Source organism: Haliaeetus albicilla, chromosome 21, assembly GCF_947461875.1.
Source record: "Haliaeetus albicilla chromosome 21, bHalAlb1.1, whole genome shotgun sequence".
Classification (NCBI taxonomy): Eukaryota; Metazoa; Chordata; class Aves; order Accipitriformes; family Accipitridae; genus Haliaeetus; species Haliaeetus albicilla.
Window position 1 is genome coordinate 24,004,416 of NC_091503.1, and position 20,125 is coordinate 24,024,540.

Consider the following 20,125-nt stretch of genomic DNA (forward strand, 5'->3'; position numbering starts at 1 on the left):
ACATGGAGGGTATTTTGCCCAGATTGTGGCCTCTATCTGGCATTTTGCAGATTAAGAGTATCCCAGGATGACATACCCAAATGTCTTGGAGAGCCAAATTCCTGAAAGCAGAAAATAAATAAACTAATAGAAAGGAAACAATAGTGTCATAAAATTCACTTTACTCTCTGGAGACTTTCTTATGTTGATTTGAAAAAATGTGTAATGAGGAATGAGTGGATTGCCTGGCCTCTGCAGTAGCCAGAGTAGTTTAGATTCTTGCTCACTTGCTCTCTCCCTTTTGACTACAGTCCTGATTCAAACTGATGTGATTAAGATAATGTTCAACAAAAAAACTATGCATGGAACTCAGAATAAATCAGACACCAGCTTTAGAAGCTTATGGCTCTCTGCCTTCATATTGGCCAGTATCTGAATTAACATCCAATGAAAAGTCTTTTAAAAATGTGTGCTAAAATTTCCCACTGAAATGCCAGATTTTGAGATGTCTGTCACTTTTTCACATACTTGAAGACAAATTCTTATTTTATAAAACATTTATAAACTCTTTTCACTGCAAATCAAAAATTCTATGACAGGTCTGTCCTAAAGGTAGCTTAATTTTTTTCTCCTGCAAAAACAAACTCAAAAAGCAAGCACTTCTACTAGATCCAGCAAACAGAAATAATCTATACATATGCGTGACAGTAAGTGGACACATAAATACTTTGCCACCTCGAGCCTTTAAAAACACATGCCTCTGGACCAGTATTTATTTGTAATTTTGTGTTTGTCTATAAAACAATACTATATTAAGAAAACCATCACCTATACCTCAAAAAAAATTGAAGATGTTCCTTTATGTTAGAAACATTTTTTGTTAGATGCAAAAGCAAAATCTAGATGAATAAAACCTATTCATCTAGATTGCTATAAAGCCTATGCTGTGGCTGTATAATCTATACTAAAATTTCAAGTAGGCAGTTAAGATTTTAAATCCTTATTGAGATTAAAATTAGGAGTACCAGATATCAACATAAATATTCACTCGCATGCAAAGGATATTCTCTCCCTGAGCAAAGGATGTCCTTCCATTATGCCAAAATGAATAACCTAAACCCTTTTTTGTTTCTTTACACTCACTGTTTAGCTTTGTGTCATACCTATTTCTTTCCTTAAAGCTACTTAGCAGATTAATTCAGCAGAAATAAGCGCCTTATTGTTGATTATATAAATGATTCAGGATGTTTGACATATTTAATTTGACAGAATGGCACAAATTGCAGCCTTACCCTGCGCTTTGCTAGTCCACATGCACCAGGACCACCTCTAGGATCATTAAAAGTTCAGTTAATTCAGTAGCACTTTGCACCGACGAGTTTTACTGCACTGATTAGGTTTTCAAAGATAGCAGCAGGCCCTTCCCTCCCGGCCCAGCTTCTCTTTCAGATTGTAGTGAAAGTGAACAAATAAAAAGGGGGGGGAAAAATGAAAATACCTGAAGAGAATAAAGAACAAGGGTGATGGGGTAAGATGGATTACTTGAATTTTCCACCAATCACTGAACAACACATTGGCTAAAGCATTGATTGATGAAGTATTTAAGTCGTCAATCTCACATCACAAGCCTTTTTACAAATGGCTGCAGAAAGGGGCTGACATCGAGGTGGTATCAATGGAAGTTGGCTTTGCTACAAAATATAAGAAAGACCTCTAGTCCACAATTTGCTCTCTCGCAAGACGTTCAATAACCACTTTCGACGGCCACTTTGCCAGCAAATGTTTCACTTAAAATGTCGGTATTCTTTACTCAGGACTGCTGTCCACCTCTAAATTTATAGGCCTTTACTATGGGAAGATTTACTTTCCTTTAGTTTTCGGTCAGATTATTTTTCCCCCATGCAGACTGCTTTTCAATTTACATGGAGGATTTCTTGGTGGGTACTTTTTTCTTTTTTTCCCTTTCCTTAAAAGAATTACAACCAGTTGTTGTCTCTTCAGATATGTTTTAAAACAGCAAATCAGTCATTGCCAGAAATCTGTGTTTGATTGAGAAATCAGCTAGTTCTGGCTTTTTATTTCCTTCCCCTCCTTCACTTTTCTTGTTCATCGACATTAGCCTAAAAATAAATGACTGCACAGGACTTCAGTTTAGTATCTGCAGAAGCTGTTGCTGCAGAGACAGGTCACTTCTTGGTTACCACCAGCATCACACCATTTGTTCCCTCAAGTCCCCTTCTTCTTCCAGGGGAATATGATAAATGTAAAGAGCAGCTCATATCAAGGGAAAGACAGCCAAGCAATTCAGATTCCATGAAGGGAAAAGAAAGAAAAAAAGCCAACAAAAGAGAGTACATACCCCAGCATGAAAGAGCATCTTGATTTCAAGTTTTCTTTCAGGAGTCGTTAATATTTTATGAGACCACACAGAGTGTTCCTCCAGTGACATTTTTCTAAATAATGTAATGTGCAGTAAAGTATCAGACAAAGGGGAGGAGGAGGGAAATCGCCTTGTTTAGATTAAAAAAAAAAAAAAATTTTAAACCAAGCATTCTCAAGATTGGCTCGTGCCTGGCTCCAGAGCCCCAACCTTTTGTAGGGTCAACACTTACCAGGAGAGTGGTGCTCAGGAGAACACTTCAGGTTCTTTGTTGGATTTTTTTTTTTTTAGTTTTTCTTTTCCATCTTACTTTTTTTCCTTTCTTTTTTCTTTTTTCCTTTAGGACAACCTAAGTATATGCTGCAGGCTCACTAGGCTCCCTTCTCTCTATCAATAAAAAGTGATGGGACAGGGAATGTCTACAGAAAACTGCAAAAGAAAGACTGCCAAAAGTACAGTGCCTCCTAATTTCTTCTTTCCTGACACTCTCCTGACATGTAGGGGAACTTTTCTCAGAAGCGAATTTTGATCTAAAGCTCTGGGTGCAAACACTCCTAGAGTTTAAGGAAATCTGTGGGTAACTTACAGAACAGGGCCAAGACCTCAGAGGTCTCCCAGCGCTGCAGTAGTTGACAATAACTCAGAAACCCTACTCTGGACCAAACTGAACCCCCAGATCGCTGGCTTTATAGCAACAAAGATTGTTCTTATAAAGCAGAGAGAGTCCAAACTTTCGAGACTATTTCAGTTTTTAGGGTTTGGGTCACATATTTTCCCAGCCTATTTAGGGGCTTTTGCTCTGAAGCAGGTATAGGTTTTCATTATGATTTAGTGAGCGACAATTCCTCACTTCTTAAACCATTTTACTTTGCAAAAAGCAACAGGGTAAAAGCATTCATGTAAAAGTTGAACTGACAGGTTGGTAACTTGATATCTTGTAATTTCCCTACTTATGCTAGCTCATATTGATCAGAGGTCTTTGTGACTTATCTTGGTCTCTTAGAATCTTAAATTTTAGAAGAACAAATGAAATATTCTGCTTTTTTGTTATTAATTTCACACTCCCAATCCTGATGGGCCTTCTGGAGCTCTCCTGAAAATCTGTCTTTAGATGTACAGAGAAGCCTTGGCACAAGTTCTTTGAAATCAGCATAATATAATAAATATAAGGTATTATTATACTGTATGTGGATCAGTATAGTGCTAATTACTAAATAATATAGCTTAGAAAAGACTTATTTTAGAATGTACTAAAATCTAAGTAGCTGGGGAACTGAAGAAGTAACCACCAACTTGCGTAACACAAGATTGAAAAATTATACTCACTTTTGTTTTAAATATGCAAAGTATCTATATAATTGACATCGAATTGTGATAAACAAAATCACTCAGCAGCAAATTGCACGTTCCTCCCTCCCTTTGAATTATTTAGACAGACACAAGTTAGTGGTCACCATTGCTGTACGAACACACTATATGGGACCAAAGTGAATATAATGTACTGTAGCAGTAATGCGTGGAGTGAATCAGACAACTTGTACAAAGCTGCAACTAAATTTATTGTATTAAATAAGAATCCAGCTCACCACTGCAGTTTATATGAGCAGTTAAAATGGTTTGCCTCTTCCCGTTACATGACAATGTAATCAATGGAATAAATCACCGGCTGGCAGAAATCCTACATTTGAAATATCTCACATGTTTCCTATGGCACAGCAGAAATCTTCACGCGAAAATAGAAAGCTGAGGAAGTTGATAAAAGGCATTTGTATAACTGCTGTTGCTGAGAATTGCACCCAAGCTAGGAGTTCAATTGCACAAGCTTTGATCATTCAGACAGACAAAATACATGTAACCTGACCTTAAGGTATGCAGTGATATTGCATCAGATATAGCAATTACATAATTACACCCCAGTCATACAAACACTTATACATCCATATGCTTATCTTCAGTAATAGGAGTAGTTAACCAATTTAATTGTTATTACTACTCCTGGAAGTAAAATTAAGACACACTTACATATTTACAAAATTCAAGTTCTGTAAAGCTGCTCTATGTGTACTTTTTTTGTTTTTTAACATGTTCATGGATAACACGCAAGTGTGTGGTAATCGAGGTAGCTGTCGAACTGAGAGTGTGGATGGGAAACAGTCAGAAGGGCAATTCTGGCACAATTCACGTCAGTGGGAATTTTGCCACGCTTTTATCCTATGATTCAAAACCAGAAGAAATGGACCAGTTGAAATGTTTCTAGTAGTTTATTCAAAATACCATGACAAATGTTTTGGAATACAATGAAATAAGGTAGATGTGGATAGCCGTTTAGCTGGTAAGATTATCTGATGATGTTTACCTTCTCCACCTGTGACTTTATTTCAGCAACAAAATAGTTGTCTTCCCTTGATCATATTCACACACATGGTTTCTTCAATATCTTCCTCCTGCTTTAGGAGGTAGTACCTCTTTGTGCATTTGTTCCACCACCCTCTAACACACTTCTGAGGCTGGCTGCTTTTCGACCATTGTCCTCACCCTTTTCCTCCTTGTTCCTAATCCTAGGTGCAGCCTTGTTCCGTTATTTTATTTTATAGCGAGTGGCCTGCTGAAGTCTCATCCAGTCCCACTTCTATTCATTCGTCTCATTCCTCAGTTTTAAGGGTGAAGGCTGCTGCTTTCCACCTGAGCTCTTTTCAGGTGCTGCAGCCATTCCCACCCCAGCACCGCCAGTGAGCGCATATTAATTGGCCCAGCATCACTCCCCGTAGAGCCTGTGTGACCTGGGAAATATTGAATGGCTGCCTGGTCAGAGAGAGGGTGGTTTTTTAAAATCATTTTCATTAATTTTCTCCCCTATAACTACTCAATAGTAGTGATGAAATAAATAAATATATTGAATCAGAACCTCACTTCACTGGGCCTTAATTGGTGTGTCTTGAGTGAATCTATGCCCATGTGTAATGAATCTATATTGCTCATCACAGATCTCATCCCGCCGACTGTATCTGGCCTTCTAGCTGCTACACACTGAGGTGCAGTAGACTGCACGTCTGGTTTGTGTAACCATGGTTTTGTTTAGTTGGCATGTTAAAAAATAATTAACTGTGTATAATAAAAGCTGGTTTCCTTGCATATGCTTTAGAGCTGGTTTAAACTCAGAAGGCATCATCAAAATAACCAAACCTGACCACTTGGGTGAAACAGGCCAGTCAATTCCTAATGTGAGAGGACACCTGCTTAAGAAAGGAGGTGGGGAGGGAAGGTAATCTTGTCTATCGGTTGTGTGCCCTAAAGCTGATAAGGTTGCTAGAGCTAGAGAGAGGTTAAATTAGGCAACCAAAATATTGCATTTGTAGCATCTGAGTTCTTTGATCCCACAATTAAAGGTACATACGTTAGGAGCAATGAAGTCTTTTCTTGAACTGGGATTTCAAATACCTGTGACATCTTAGTATTTTAATATTCTGTGCATTTTTCTTTCCTAAAATGAATCTTACAAAGCTTTGACCTATCTCTTCCCAAAAAAGAAGCTCTGAATTTTGCCTTAACAACAAGTGAAGTAAGACAGACATCCCATCTCCTTTTTCAGACTGATGTCTTTTAGCAGGAATTATGAGGAGTGCCCACCTATGTAACAAGATAGTAAAGATCAGTGGAGTAATGGGCAAGTGGTTAAGTTTTCTTTGTCTTCTTAGTGTCAACGGTTGCATTTATTTGATTGCATGGGCTTAAGCTGCTAGCCAATGAAGACCATGTCCTGATAGTTGAGCTCACAACTACGTTGATGAGATGTCCAGCTAGTTAAGGAAAAATAGTTCATATCTTGTGGCAGGGTGGTTGTCTCTGTTCAAACCAGATTCCTTCATGAAGAGTCAAAGATGTATTTTTCAAAGTGGCACAAATGGGATTTGAACTAGAATCTTCCTGTTTGAAGAAGCATGGGAAAAACTGAAATGTGAATTAAAGTATGCTGGACATTTCTTTGTGCATTGATGTTCCTCTTCCACATTAAAAATGATTTTTTGTACTTAACTCTGGGTTAACTTCTGTCCATGGACAGGCCTTATCATTTGATAATCAAATATAAATCACATCAACTAAAAGTTTCAAGACCTAAAACCTGATCTGACATATGCAGCATCTATTTTGAGATCTAGGGGGTTTTTTTTGTGAGGAATTAATGGAAGGTAGACATGCAAATACATCATAAATTATCTAACTTTTTTTTTACCTTATGTCTAATTTTTCCCATTGACCATAGTAACATGTAAAATGCCTGGTAACTTTTAGGCTGTTATGCCCCATTTCTTCACCAATTATAGGGGAATGGAGATTAAGCGGTTCTTAATTTGAATATAGGTGGTTAGGAGCTATTTCTGTTGACTTTGGTCTGAGTGCACTGGGAAATAATGGCAAGAAATCACATAATCACAGCCTGAGCTGTAAGTCATTGACTGTGAGTGGCCAGGTGAAGGTTTCACACTCCTGAAACTGGTCTCTCCCTGCATCTGTCTGCTCGCTTGAGTCTGCCTTAAAGGGCAACTCAGTGCCAAAAATAAGTAACATACAGTTCCTTCCTTCACTTCCCTCATCTGTGAGCCACATTTACCAGTCCTGTGAGCAAGCATGTATTGTTATACCTTCTCAGCCTTCCTGGTCTTGCAGAGCAAATATTTCAGAGGCCAACAAGCTGCGTCCCAGCCTCTCTTGGACACCACCAAGCAGCCTTCCCTAAGCTTTGGCCGTGAAAACCCGACGTGTCTCTGTTACAGGCAGTTACAGCCTATGGACCTGTCCTTGTTGGTGCAAAGACTGGGTGTCACTGGGGCCCTACGCTGGACAGAGAGCAGCCAGACCCGTGTCTGCTCTGAGATCCTGGGTAGCCTTTGGATATTGAGAAATTGAGGGAATTCTGAGGACCATCCTGTACTGAAGTATCTACACAAATGACAACAGGACCTAAAAAAGTGCAAACAATCTGGCTGGCAATGAAGTTCAATATGTGTGGAATCCTATAATGCCACTGGTAGAGTTGCTTTCCAGAAGTGAGTTGCATTTTAAGGTAAGGGGTAGATTTTATATTGCAAGTGAGGCCAGGGGCTTCTTATTTTTGCTTTCTACCTTCCAAGAACACATAGGTTTCACCTCTGTCATTCGCAGGGGTCCAAACTCCCAACAGAAAATTTTAAGTTTTTAATTTTAAGATTTTAATCCAGAACGTCTTTCTGCTTCAGGTGAATGCTGCCCTGTGCAATTCAGAGCCAGCAGGATTTGCAGATAATACACTGAAGCTGCCGACACTACTTAAGCGATTAAGAAGTTGCAAAGAAGGACACTTTTTTTCTGTGGAGGAGAAGGTGGAAGAATGAGACTGCCCTTCAGTTCCTTTAAAATACGATATGAGGGAAAGAGCTTGCTTTATCTAGGAACACCTTTCTTTTCCAGCAGATGACAACTCCAAATACAAACCCTTTGAAAATGCAGGAGGAGTGTACAGCCTAACATATATGCCGGCCTGGATTCAACAGCCCAGTAATGGCTCTGGGCCACTTATTCTTTCCTGATGTGAAAGCACGGCACTTTAGCTTGTGTGTTTGGCAGCGGGAAGCCCCACAGGCTGGGGAGAGCTATTTTATGTACTGTGCGTATGAGGGGGAGCATTATGTTTGGTACAGGGGAGCTGCTGAGGTTTTTATACTCTCATTACTAGAAAACATTTCTGTGTACTTTTCTCTGTGTTTTTATTAATCCATTTCATTTCATGCTGTCTCCCCTCCCACATCTCTAACAGCTGCTCACACAATATCTCACCTACAGTTTGGGAAGACACAGTAGGCAGATCACAGTATATATTGCGTTGTACTCCTGGACGTACCATCTGCCTTCTCCTCCTGGACATTTTTGCAACCGACTATTTACAACAACAGAGGGTCTGGCTGCTTAGGGCAGATCCTTTGCAATGAATGTCTTGTAAATAAGTGAAAGTTAAAAGGAGCAAGTAGCGGAAACAATCCTGCTTGAGTTAAAATGCTTCTGCATGGATACCAAATGACTCCCACTTTGAGAAAAAAAGATGAAATGTGATTCTTGGTGTGTTCCTGACTCATCTGGTTTTATGACTCCACCTCACCTCTTCTCTTCCTAAAACTGGGAGAGGTGGGGAGGCATAGAGCTGACTGCCACAAGGAGCACGGTGACGATGTCATTTATTCTTAGACTTGCTCACAGCCAAATCCTCATTCCCCCCCCAGCCCTGCCCCCTCCATTGCCATTGACAGTAAGGAGTCAATAGCAAAGGACTTGCAATGTCCATTCAGTGAGAAGAACAATGCCTGGATTGTCGGGTTTAATGAGAGATCCCTCTGGCTGCTTTGAGCCCCTCCAGACAAGTATGTATCTCTATTTGTCCCCAGAGCTTCGCAGAGCAGCTTGGTGATGGCACCCCCATGTAAGGGTCCCTGACGTTCATGGCACCACTCAGTGACCTTCTCCGTACTGTCGTCATTCAGAAACTGCCTCCTGCCATTCGCATCTCCTGGTGAGGGAAAAAATATCTGGGGGAGCACAAGACCTGCTTACCTAAACATGACTGCAGCTCACCGCAAGGCTTTGGAGCAGCAATAAAGTTGAGATGTCGGCTTTCTCCCCTTCCCTCCTCACGTGCAGTTCCAGTCAGGCAGCATGGCATGACCCAGTGGTTTAATTCCTGCGTAAATGGACTGACTGGTTGATATGTACATAATCTGCACTGGGGGACCCACTAGTGGGGTCATAGTTTCATTTCTGACTCATACACCCAGTTTTCTTTCCCATAGAATTTGGGAAGTGAGTCACAGAGGTTGATGCCCAGGTTATATTGGGCAAATGATGCCAAAAGTACCCACATACACAGTGACCAGAGCTGACATGTGGTAGGTGAAAAGTCTACCTCAGCTCTCTCCAAACTGTTGATTCATGCAGTGAGCAGACCGAGGGAAGCATTGCTGTTCAGTTGTGCTTATGAAAGACTTTTAGGAAATATTAGGATTAAAACAGATGAATGCTCATAACGTCTTGCTATGACGCCAGGAGTGAGGAACTGCACATGGAAATGCAACAGCTTTACGCTCCCTGAACAATACTGCACTTAAAAGACCGAGGTCTCAGAATATTATTCTCCACCCTTTATGACATGAGACTACCTGGCTATCCAAGGAGGCATAGAATTTTTAATTCCTGCACCAAGAAAATATCAATGAAATCATTATGTCTTTAGCCTGTATGGGAGGTTTTTTTGTAACATTCCCTGTCACCCCATGAAAGCCTCAATAGAAGTTAAATTGCTTTATACCTGCTTGGAACCCTTATTTCTGTATTTGCACTGCAACAATTGGTTGCTACAATCAATAATTTCCTATAATTCCTTTTGTGAGCGGAACAATAGATAGGAAGTCATTTTTACAGCTGATATTTAGTCAGAGACCAGTTCACAGAAGGAATTACAGCTTTTTATTGTTTGCTGCTGAAGCGTTGTAACATTGTTGCCATTTTTTGTTTTAAGATGGATTGTGGTTGTTTTCGTGAACACTCAGGTTCACCAGTATTCAGCTGATGTCCTGTGACGCCTAGCTAGTGCCATGTATCTGAAGCTGTTTGCTTGCCACCGAAGAAAGATTTATGTCTTCAGCCATGCAAAGTGAAATAGCTGCATTGTGGAGAAGAAGGCAAATGTTTGCTTGTTCAAGTTTGGCTCTTATTCATCTCCCAGCTGACTAAATCCATGAAGATAAACATGGCCTGGCTTCCCTAGCTCAGCAATGACTGCTTATTGTCTTCGAATAAATACTGCAATATTATTGCTCCACACTTTCCTGGCCACTAGCAGACTGTGAAAACAAGCTGAAGTGATGCCATAAGTCATAACATATACAGTCCCTGTTGTCATTAACCCGGGGTAAAGGAAGAAAGAGGGATTCAGAAGTCAACTTTGTTTTAACCCTTTGAATTGTAATTTTTTTTTTTTTTTTACCTCCTCTAAACATGATTGACGTCTCCTAGGAGCTCCCTATCCTTTCATAGGTTAGGAAGCATTAAGTAGTTGCACTTTCCACTGGCTGAGTCTAATCACATTCCTATAGATGAAGTTGGCTGCCCTGGACACCCACAGCTTCCCATTTATCTTTTAAAATGCAATCTACACTTTTGTAGATGAGCTCATCTTGGGGAGTAGCAGAAAGAGAGGACAAGAGGATGGATTTTAGAAGAAACCAGCACATGATAACACTTGCATTAGAAGTATCATAACAAGCTGCCCTAAAGAAAAGACAGCTAGAGAGAGGATTGGAGGAACATTATATTTATGAAGCTAATTTGCGTGCAGATGAGGAAAAGCCACAATGAAGATTCTGAATTGTCAAAGTCTAACTGGCATTTATAGCCACATGATGAGAAAAAAAACCTATTGTGCAAAACCTGGTAAGAAAATGTTTTATGTGACTGGCACCTCTTATTTGCCATCCTAGATATCGATGTGCAGAGCTTTACAGGAGTAAACAACTTACTGAGAATTGTTTTTTGAAAAAAAATCAACATAACATACAATAGTGTGACCAAGAAGGAGCAGTGTGCTTGGAGATCTCATTTTAATAAGCGGGCACTGGCATTTGGGGGACAGAAGTGAAAACAACTGTCCCAGTGCCATTCCTTTTCTTCTGCATTTCACAATTCACTTACGCACAGACAGCTCCTGACGGAAAGTTCACTTCTAAGCTGTTCACCTGCTATGATTTTGGAGTTGGAGTTTATCTGCTGATACACTTAAATCTCATGACCATGTCAGTCATACAGTATGATACACCTTGGTTTTCTTTTGTACAACATGTTGCAATATTGAGGAAGATGAGGGGTGCACGCCAAACACTACTTTACACTTAGGCCACTTTTTCCAGCATGTTACCACCGTGCCACTAATGCCATAGAAGGGAAGGCACTTTACGTCCTAAAGTTAATGGAAATACATATCCATTTTTCTTATGTCTCATACATTATCAGCATAAAGTTAGCATGCCTAAGCATAAATGAGAATAAGATGCTATGCATCCAGCACAGCAGACATTTGTCTGCTGCAATTACACTTTAGGATTACTTTCATTATATTTGAGCAGAGGATCTATTAGAGAGATCTACCTACTGACACACAATGTGCTTGATTTTTATTATGGGACTCCCGTGAAGGAAATGCTCTACAACAGGTATCATATTCTAGATGGGTGAGTTGACCCGGGAATTGTCTTTTAGCTGGTATGAGGGTAATGCCCTTCCATTCCTATACAGGCTACTTATGAAAAAGGTTAGTTTTTTCAGTTATAGCAAACAGGGGGGGGGAAATAGCAGTTACGTAAAATTCTCACTGTAATTGAATTATTCCTGTCACAACTCCAGTGCTGAAGCTGGAGTTTTGTGTCCTGGATCTTGGAAAGACCTTTGTGCTGGGAACAGATATTCAGATGCTGCATTATTTCTTTCATAATTTATTGTGGTTAGAACATTAAATATAAATGAATAAATTAAAATATATTTATAAACCACACAAAGGGAAAGATTGGAGGTAGGGGGAAGAGCAATGTACACAAAAAGACATTGTTGACATAAAAACATACAGAGTAAAGTAACTGTGGAAAAAAGCATTAGCAGGAAATTAAAGCAAGTTTCTAAGCAGATGAGTGAGAAGCTACAGTGGCTTTCTTGTAGAACAGGGGAGACAAATAATCCTACTGATTATAGGTTTGAAGATGTGTGTGCAATAGTTAATGAAAGAGGGTAAATATTAACATCACTGTCTTGGGTGGTGATTAAGGAAAGCTCAGGGTTAAGGGTAACAACAGGTACATTAACTAAAATAAGGAGAAACAGCTTATAAAGGAAAGGACAACAGTAACGTCTGAAATCATCTGTATTGTCTTGTAAGTCTCCAAAGAGCCTCATGGGCTTTAGCCTTGAGTTGCTCTTCTCAGTCTTTGCCCACAGCACCGCCTGAAACATCGGCTTCTCCAGCACTGGCTGTTTTGGCTAGGGGAGAGCAAAACTCATCTTTCTCCCATTTTTAGGGAAACTACAATCACATCTCATTTCTCCTCTAGGTCTGCCTTTGCTGAATGCCCATTTTGTAGGCATCAGGAACAACGTAATGAGCTGCCCCTGTTTTGCCATTATCTACTAACTTTTGGTATAAAAAGCTGTAGGATCCTCTATCATAGCTTTTCTGCTTTTATTTATTGTAATACGAATAACAACTTAGAGTGCCTCTTGTTTTAGCATCATCATCTGTATAAGCTCTAGTTCCAACTGTTTATTAACACATGAGCAGATTAAATGTTTTAGTGATGTTGTAATTCAGTCATGTCGATGGGAATCTTTACTTGACTGTTTTCCACAGGAACATAGCTCTGAAGTATTTCTTGAACATATTTACAGGAAGAAAATCTCACTTTTTATCTTTTAATTTCACTTCTTTTTGTCCTGTTCCTTCATTAATAGCATTTTATTTATGGCATGTGTCTTCTGGTTGAAAATACAACTTTTATTTTTCCTCCTTATATATTTCCTTTTTTTTTCTTTTTTCTTTATCTACGTTTACTTCATATCTTTATTGATTGTTCTGCTCTCCTGCAGTATAAACTCTCTCATTGAGACTTACTCTGTGACATGCTTTAATCCATAAACTAGCCCTGAAATTACAAGTTTTATACTAAATATATATATATATATATATATATATAACATTTACACCTACTTAACATTTATCCAGAGTAGAAATTATTTCCTCAATGTGTTTTGAGTTTTACTTGCTGATATTAACCATGGCTAGGATTTCTTTTCAAACCCTTTGCTTCAACTTCAGCTGCCACTAGCACCCCAAAAGTTACATTCTCTTTTTCATTCAGGCTAATATTTCAGCCATTGCATCCTGTCCTTGAAGGGTTTCTGTGACTTTTCTTCTTCAGCACACAGGTATATACGTCTTGTTTCTTTTTAGCAACGTTTTTTCTTCTAAAAATGCTTGCAGAACTGTTTTGTCACACATATAACAAGCACTGTATCCAAGAGGAGGCCCCAGCTAGCATCTACACTATGTTTGTAATTCTTTAGTTAGAAACTTTCTGCAGAATTGTCTGTGTTTGCTCCTATGGTTTCCTGACCTCAGTCTGCCTGTCTTGTTTCCTACTCAAAACTTCAAACCTCCTCTAGGTTATGCTCTTCATCCTTGCAAATTCTAGTGTATTTACTGAAGTTCAAGTCAGGGTCTTTGGCTGTCTTCAGTTCTGGGTCCTTGATCTCCAAAAATTGTGCATCTGACTTACCAGTCTAAAACACTTAATACGTAATTTAGGAATTTCTCCAATGAGATTGATATTGTTCAAATGTTTCATTTACCTAAACACACAATAGTGCAAAAAGTAAACATTTATTTACTTTGTTAGATGACTTGTTTGCTTTTCCCACACAATTTTTTCTGTTAAACCAGCCTGTGGCTTTGCCCTACTAAAAGCCATTTTCTGCTCATTTTACTTCCATTTAGTAGATTTGCTTTCTCTCATGAAGAGACACAGCTCTTTCCTGAACCTTTTCCAGTTCCTAGCTGCTATTCAGGAGGGTTTCCTGGTTTGGATGAGCTATTTTCTTAGGTCCCCACCTCTTCATCTACAGATTTGTTTGCTGTGTATTACTTCTTTTCCTCTGGAATGCCATACAGTTTCATTAGGCAGTGATTAAGATGTGTTAGAAACGGTAGCAGTTTTAAGTTGTTGTGGGTCTTTCATGTAACAACAGATGCATTAGCAAGCATTGCAAGAAAGTTCTGGTGAAGGATCCATGTGTTCCTCTTTGGCAAGTTGTTTGTCAGCTTCCTTACGCTCGCAAGGCCGTTGCCAGCAGCGTGGCATTTTGGAGAGCACACCAGGGAGCACTGGGGGGGCCTGGGGGGGCCCCAGCCCTTCCAGCAAACCTCCTTGCACAACCCACTCAATGGTCAGAACCTCAGAGGCAACTGAGTGAGCTGGCTCCGAGGGCATTACTGGGATAATGTATTAGAAGAGCCTTAACAGAACAGAGATAAAAAAATAGCCACTAATTTTCAGTGCTTAGTTCAAACAAGATAAGACTTAGCTTTATGTGATGTTGCATTTCGAAAGCATATATTTAGCCCTTCATGGGCTTCATGGGCTAGCGGTCGCACTGATTTCAGCTGTGGGTGTGCAACTTGACATTTCTATGTACGGCACGGTATAATACCCTATAGGATCCCAAACCTCACAAGTCATACGTGAAAAACTTGTTCTTAGTGACCACGGAGGTGGCTTAAGTCCTTAGAAACTCTGCAACAGAGTCAGGAAAAAGTCTAAATCTCTGAGCAGCACTCGGATACCTCATCCTTCCAGTTCCCTTCCTGACCACCATAAATAAAAGACTGAATTTCTAACCTTAGGTGCACCTAAAGACAGTCACATCTGAAAGCCATCTAATGCATGCAAACCTTCCAAATTCTACAATAAGCGCTGCAGGGATTTAGCTGTTAGTGTCCCCTCTGCCACCCAGCCGGATTCATTCAGGACTGTTCACTGCTCTGAGTGATGTGGGGAACCTATGGCTATGTGATGTTCATTTGGGTAATTAAGGATTATTTCATGTAAGGGGCCTAAAATAAAATACACAGTTTTTTAGCACTTTTAACTTTGCAATGCTCAACTTTACAGACATAATAATGCTCCTTTATAATGCCACTTTTTTTCTGCATAATTAAAAAGTGCAATAAATGCCACAACATTCTAAGGTTTTGTGTAATGTGAAAAACATCTTATTTAAGTGTTTCCTAATTTATTAGTTTACTACCACAAGAAACAAAATTTAAAATGTAGATAACTCGTAGTATACTCCATTTTAATTTGTAAAGGAACAAACTGCAGTTTTCTCCCATATTCTCAGAATCAAGTAACTGAACATACATTTCATAGTGGCTATTTAAGTTATTTACCCTGCACCACACTGTTGCCTTCATGAACAATTGTTGAGATAGAGCATTAAAAGGAAGAGGAAGCAGGTCCTTGTGGTTGAACTTAATGGAAAAATGGACTTAAGCATAGGACCAGCTTTCTAGTAGGCATAAAGTCAGTGAGGCTTCATCTATTTATACCAGCTATGATACCTGAGGTACTCTCAAACATTTAAAAAGCCTGTCCAATAAGTTTAATTTTATCCAAAAAACTTTTGATGTCTTATGGAAGATGTACACCTGTTGGGGAAGAAGAGAATTTTACTACTATTCACAAGTGTACGAAGGCATGTGAAGAATTAGGCAGTACCTTGAGAAATGTTGGCTGGGGTACTATTAAACAGTACAGATCCACACAAGTCTGTTTATATACATTTCCTGATACTGTGGGGTCCCAACCACAAACTGAGTTATTTAGTCAATATTGACATTATTTAAGAGAATTACAAATGTTTAAATTGTCATGGAATTAAGATCGCGTATCCTGTGCCTTATTTTCCCTTTTGCGACATTATTGATAATACTTCCTCACCTCAAAGAGGTATTAAGAGGCCAAGTGCACGAGTTTCTCCTGAGGCAACAGAAGTCACACCACGACTGACACAGCTTAGCATTGGTCCAAGGGGACAGCCTGTTCTGCTGGAATCAAACCCTGGCTTAGGCACTCTGCTGGAGCAGGTTGTAGGAAGGTGACGGAGCATGATCCCACAGAAAATCCACATCGGTTTAGATCCCAGATAAATGCCTTCACCTCCAGTGAGGATGCATGTGCTGAGATTCAAGTATATTTTCAAAAACATTAGCCCCAGGAAATAAAACCAAGTAAATGAGTCTCTGTTCCTTCAAAAGACTACATGACACAGTACAGTTCAGATACAGCACATAAAAATGCCATCCAATTATGCTGATGAAGCCACATCTCAAAGAAGTGTAGCTGTATAAAAACATTCCTTTCCGTGGTGAATTTATATTCTGACAATAGCATGAATATCAATGGGTAATTTACACCTTTATAAGGGTGATAAAGGAGAAAAATGTAGATGTAAAAGGTTTTGTTTGTTTAAAGCATCAGAAATATTCTATTGTATGACACTACCTCCCATCTTTTTGCCACAAAAGACATAATCACTTACGTGGTGCTTCCGTACTAAAAGAAGCAGCATAATCTCACCCTCCCACAATGACCTCTTTGATTACATCTCACACTAACGACTGCTCCTGGCGTGCTCTCTCCTCATGCAGCGAGGAGAGATAGCGGGAGCAAAATGGGTAGGACCTGGGACTAAAGGACTTGGATTCATCCCTGGCTCTGCTTCGTATCCGCCGTTCAGTCTTTCTCTGTGCCTCTGTTTCCACAACCATCTGTAAACTCTTTGGGGAGAAGATACTGTCTCCTTCTGGGTTTTTTTTTGTGTTTTCAAATGCTAGAGCAATGCTATTCCAGTCTTAGGGCAGGTATCTACCCCTTACTATAATATAATTTTTGCCAGTGTTACAAGACAGCTGAGTCAGACATCATTTAAAAATAAATATAAAGCAACCCTGGACTAAATCTTCAGATTCAGTATCTCTTGCCTTCTCCCTGTACTTGAAAAGGCTTTTGTAGCCCCTGTTCTTCAAATTACCTTTTATTGTCAGTGTTGTAAAAAGGTCCGATACTGGGAGCCTAAAAGCTTGCTGAGCCATTAAGCCACATGGTACCCTGAACTTAATTGAAGCCTCTGAGTGCTATGATGAATAATAATGTGAAGATTAAATATCATAATAATTCAGTAAGTAGAAATAATTTAATAATAGGGCAGCTGATGCAAAAAATCAATTATACTGGGGGGGGGGATATATAGTTTTTTAAATAGGAAGACATTTTGCTTTTTGATTTTACATTTTTAAAGGCAGAAAAACTGTTTCTGTGTGGAAAGTTTTATTTGACTGAATTATTTTAAACTGTCAGATTGCCATCTTTCTTTGCCAAATACTTTAGTATTTATGGTGGGGGCTAATCAAGCTGAGCCTCGTCAAAATTCTCATGAAAATAGACAGATCTCCGCTCCTGTGTAAAAATTTCCAAAGTAAAAGTGAATTCAGCACAAGCAAAGAAATGATTTGAAGCTCACTGGGAAAAGAGGAAATCTCTTGTTTCCAAGGCCTGTACTGAACACCGTTTGGCCTGTAAGTCACTGAAGAAATGTGACTGGCCAAAGTCCAGTCGGTCTCTGGAAAAAGACCAGTTTCAGTCATATGTTGCACCGAATATGCATGTATCGTCCCACTCCTTCTGAGGCTGTTCAAGTAACAAACACTTCATGTACAATTGAGCATATTCCACTTGCAGAAACAAATTATCTTTGTTTCGTAATTGGCCTAAATCCTTTGAAGCCCGTAAACTTTGCTTGCTGTTCTAAAAGAAAACGCACTCTTCTCCATCACGGCTATCTTGTCTAGCGATGTGTTTGCCCAAATACTTTGCCAATGCCTGTGCGATACAGGAGCGTCCACATGAGCAGTGTATTTATCAGCCTGGCTAAGCTGAGTGTTTGTGCGTTTATCTGGCTTGTGGAATTCCTGCCTGAGGAGGACCCATCAAAACAGTCAGAGGTACGTCCATAGCCTGGGAAAGAAATTTCATCTCTCACATGCTTTTCACTGTGATTTCATCAATACATTTGACATTGGGAAATGAAGTTTATTGAACCTTTGTATTCATCCTTTGAAAAGCCCCTCCCAGTGTCAAAGCAATAACTCAAATGGAGACAATTTCAAAAGGTCCCTTACCAGAATTGCAATTGTTCTTAAAAGGTGAAAAATCCTAATCTACTTTACTGGAGTGCTCAGCAGGTCTTTTTTATCATTTCTTTTTTAATCTGCAAGATTAAAATAACAAGAAGAAAAGAAAGTAACTAGTCTTTTCAGAGAAGGGAAAGGATCAAATGTTCTTGATTGTACTCCTGACCTTACAGATAGTACCCTTTTTCTGTGGAGGGGGGGTGGAGAAGGCTATGCATTCAATTTTACATTTTTTTTATGTTGCTACAAAGACAAAGGTCTAATTTCTCCTGTTGGTTACATCCATGTAAGCCTCACTTACCTGAAGGAAGTGAATATTGACTTAGTCAAGTAGTAAGAGAATAGAGAAAGATTTTCTTTTTCCAAGGCTGTGGGAACTTGGAAGGTGTTTACAGAAAGCAACCTGATAAATATTAGTCAAAGGCCAGAATCTGATAACACAATTTTTGGGTAGGTAATGCTTCACAGCATGTAACACAAGTTGTCCTGAGGGAATTTGAAGTTGTGCAGTCCTTCATATTTGAGCAAGAAAGGGTTAAAAAAATCAGATTAAATTCCTGCTTGGCCACTGCTTCACACACAGGAACAAATCATGACTTAATATGTAAGACTGTGAAAAGCCAGATCTGCAAGTCCACTTTCACCTACTGACTGACAGCAAGATTATAAACACATGGTGCTACATGAAAATATAGTTTCTGTATAATTATGTGACTAGAGGAGATCTATATTTAAAACTTCCCATCTTCACCATGCACAGCAAACACTGGGGACAGGCTGGTGCCTACCATTCTGCTGTAGACACTTTCTTGAGACAGAAACTTAGCACGGCAAAGCCTCATCTCGGGACGCCGTTAAGACTCAAGCAGCCGCATCCTGGAGCTTCTTCGTTCTGTGCCAACACCGACGCACGCGAGGGACGCGGTTCGTGGTCAGCTCCCACGTAGGCACCTTCCAGCGGGACCGTGGCCGACCACGAGTGCAGGGCTGGGAGCAGAGGGGTTGTCCCAGTGAGAGCAGGGACCTCCAGCCATGCCAACGCTGTGCTGGGCAAGGGCAGCGATCGAAGGAAGAGACGCGGTCGCTGGTTGTAGGATGCTGGCGTGGCATGCCGGAGCGATGCACGGGGTTTGGCTCACATCAAACTATTTAATCTCAGACCAGTCTGATGGTGTGGACCAGGGACACATAAAGCCTCAAAAAGGCTTGTGGAATGAAAATTATTTCCAGAGCTGTATCTTGACTGTTGTCCCCCTGTCATAAGCCCATGGGGTCAGATGATATTCCAGCCTCTTGGGACGTAAGAGTTACAGTATGTGCTGTGCTGTGAGTGATGTCCCACTCTGTGTCCGTACAAAGCCACCATGGGCAACGTTGGAAAGCACAAATGGTCTTTCCATTCTGGCTCCGAAGTTTCCTGCCTTCTCTCGGTTGATGCAATATCTTTAACTATATTTCAGTGCGGGATTTTGTGTGTGTGTGTGTTTAATAACTATTCTGTTCCCTTTATGATTAAGGGGTAATGAGTAATATTTCAGTCATTTATATTCTAAAAGCTGTGCATTATTGAAACAAATGCATTCTGCTCTATAAATTCCCTTTTTAGCCTTTCATTTGGTCAGATTCACAAAAGCTTAATGTCAGATTATTATTTCTGGCATTCAGTCATCAGCAAATAACATTTTACCTTAAGATGTGATTCTCAGATACTAAACACCAGAAATAATTGATCATCATGACATTCCTTTGTGAATTTCAACTTTCCTTTCTGTTCTTTTAAAAAACGGATTTAGTCAGTTCCTCATGCCAATTCCTGCATTTCATTAAAACGGTGCTGCTTTTGCTATTATGTTCCCCAATAGAAGGTTCAGTCTCAATACCTTCTGCTGGCCAAAGTAAATTAGTATCAGAAGTGCCACTGTATTTTTCAGATCTGCAAATTTGAGAGTGACGTC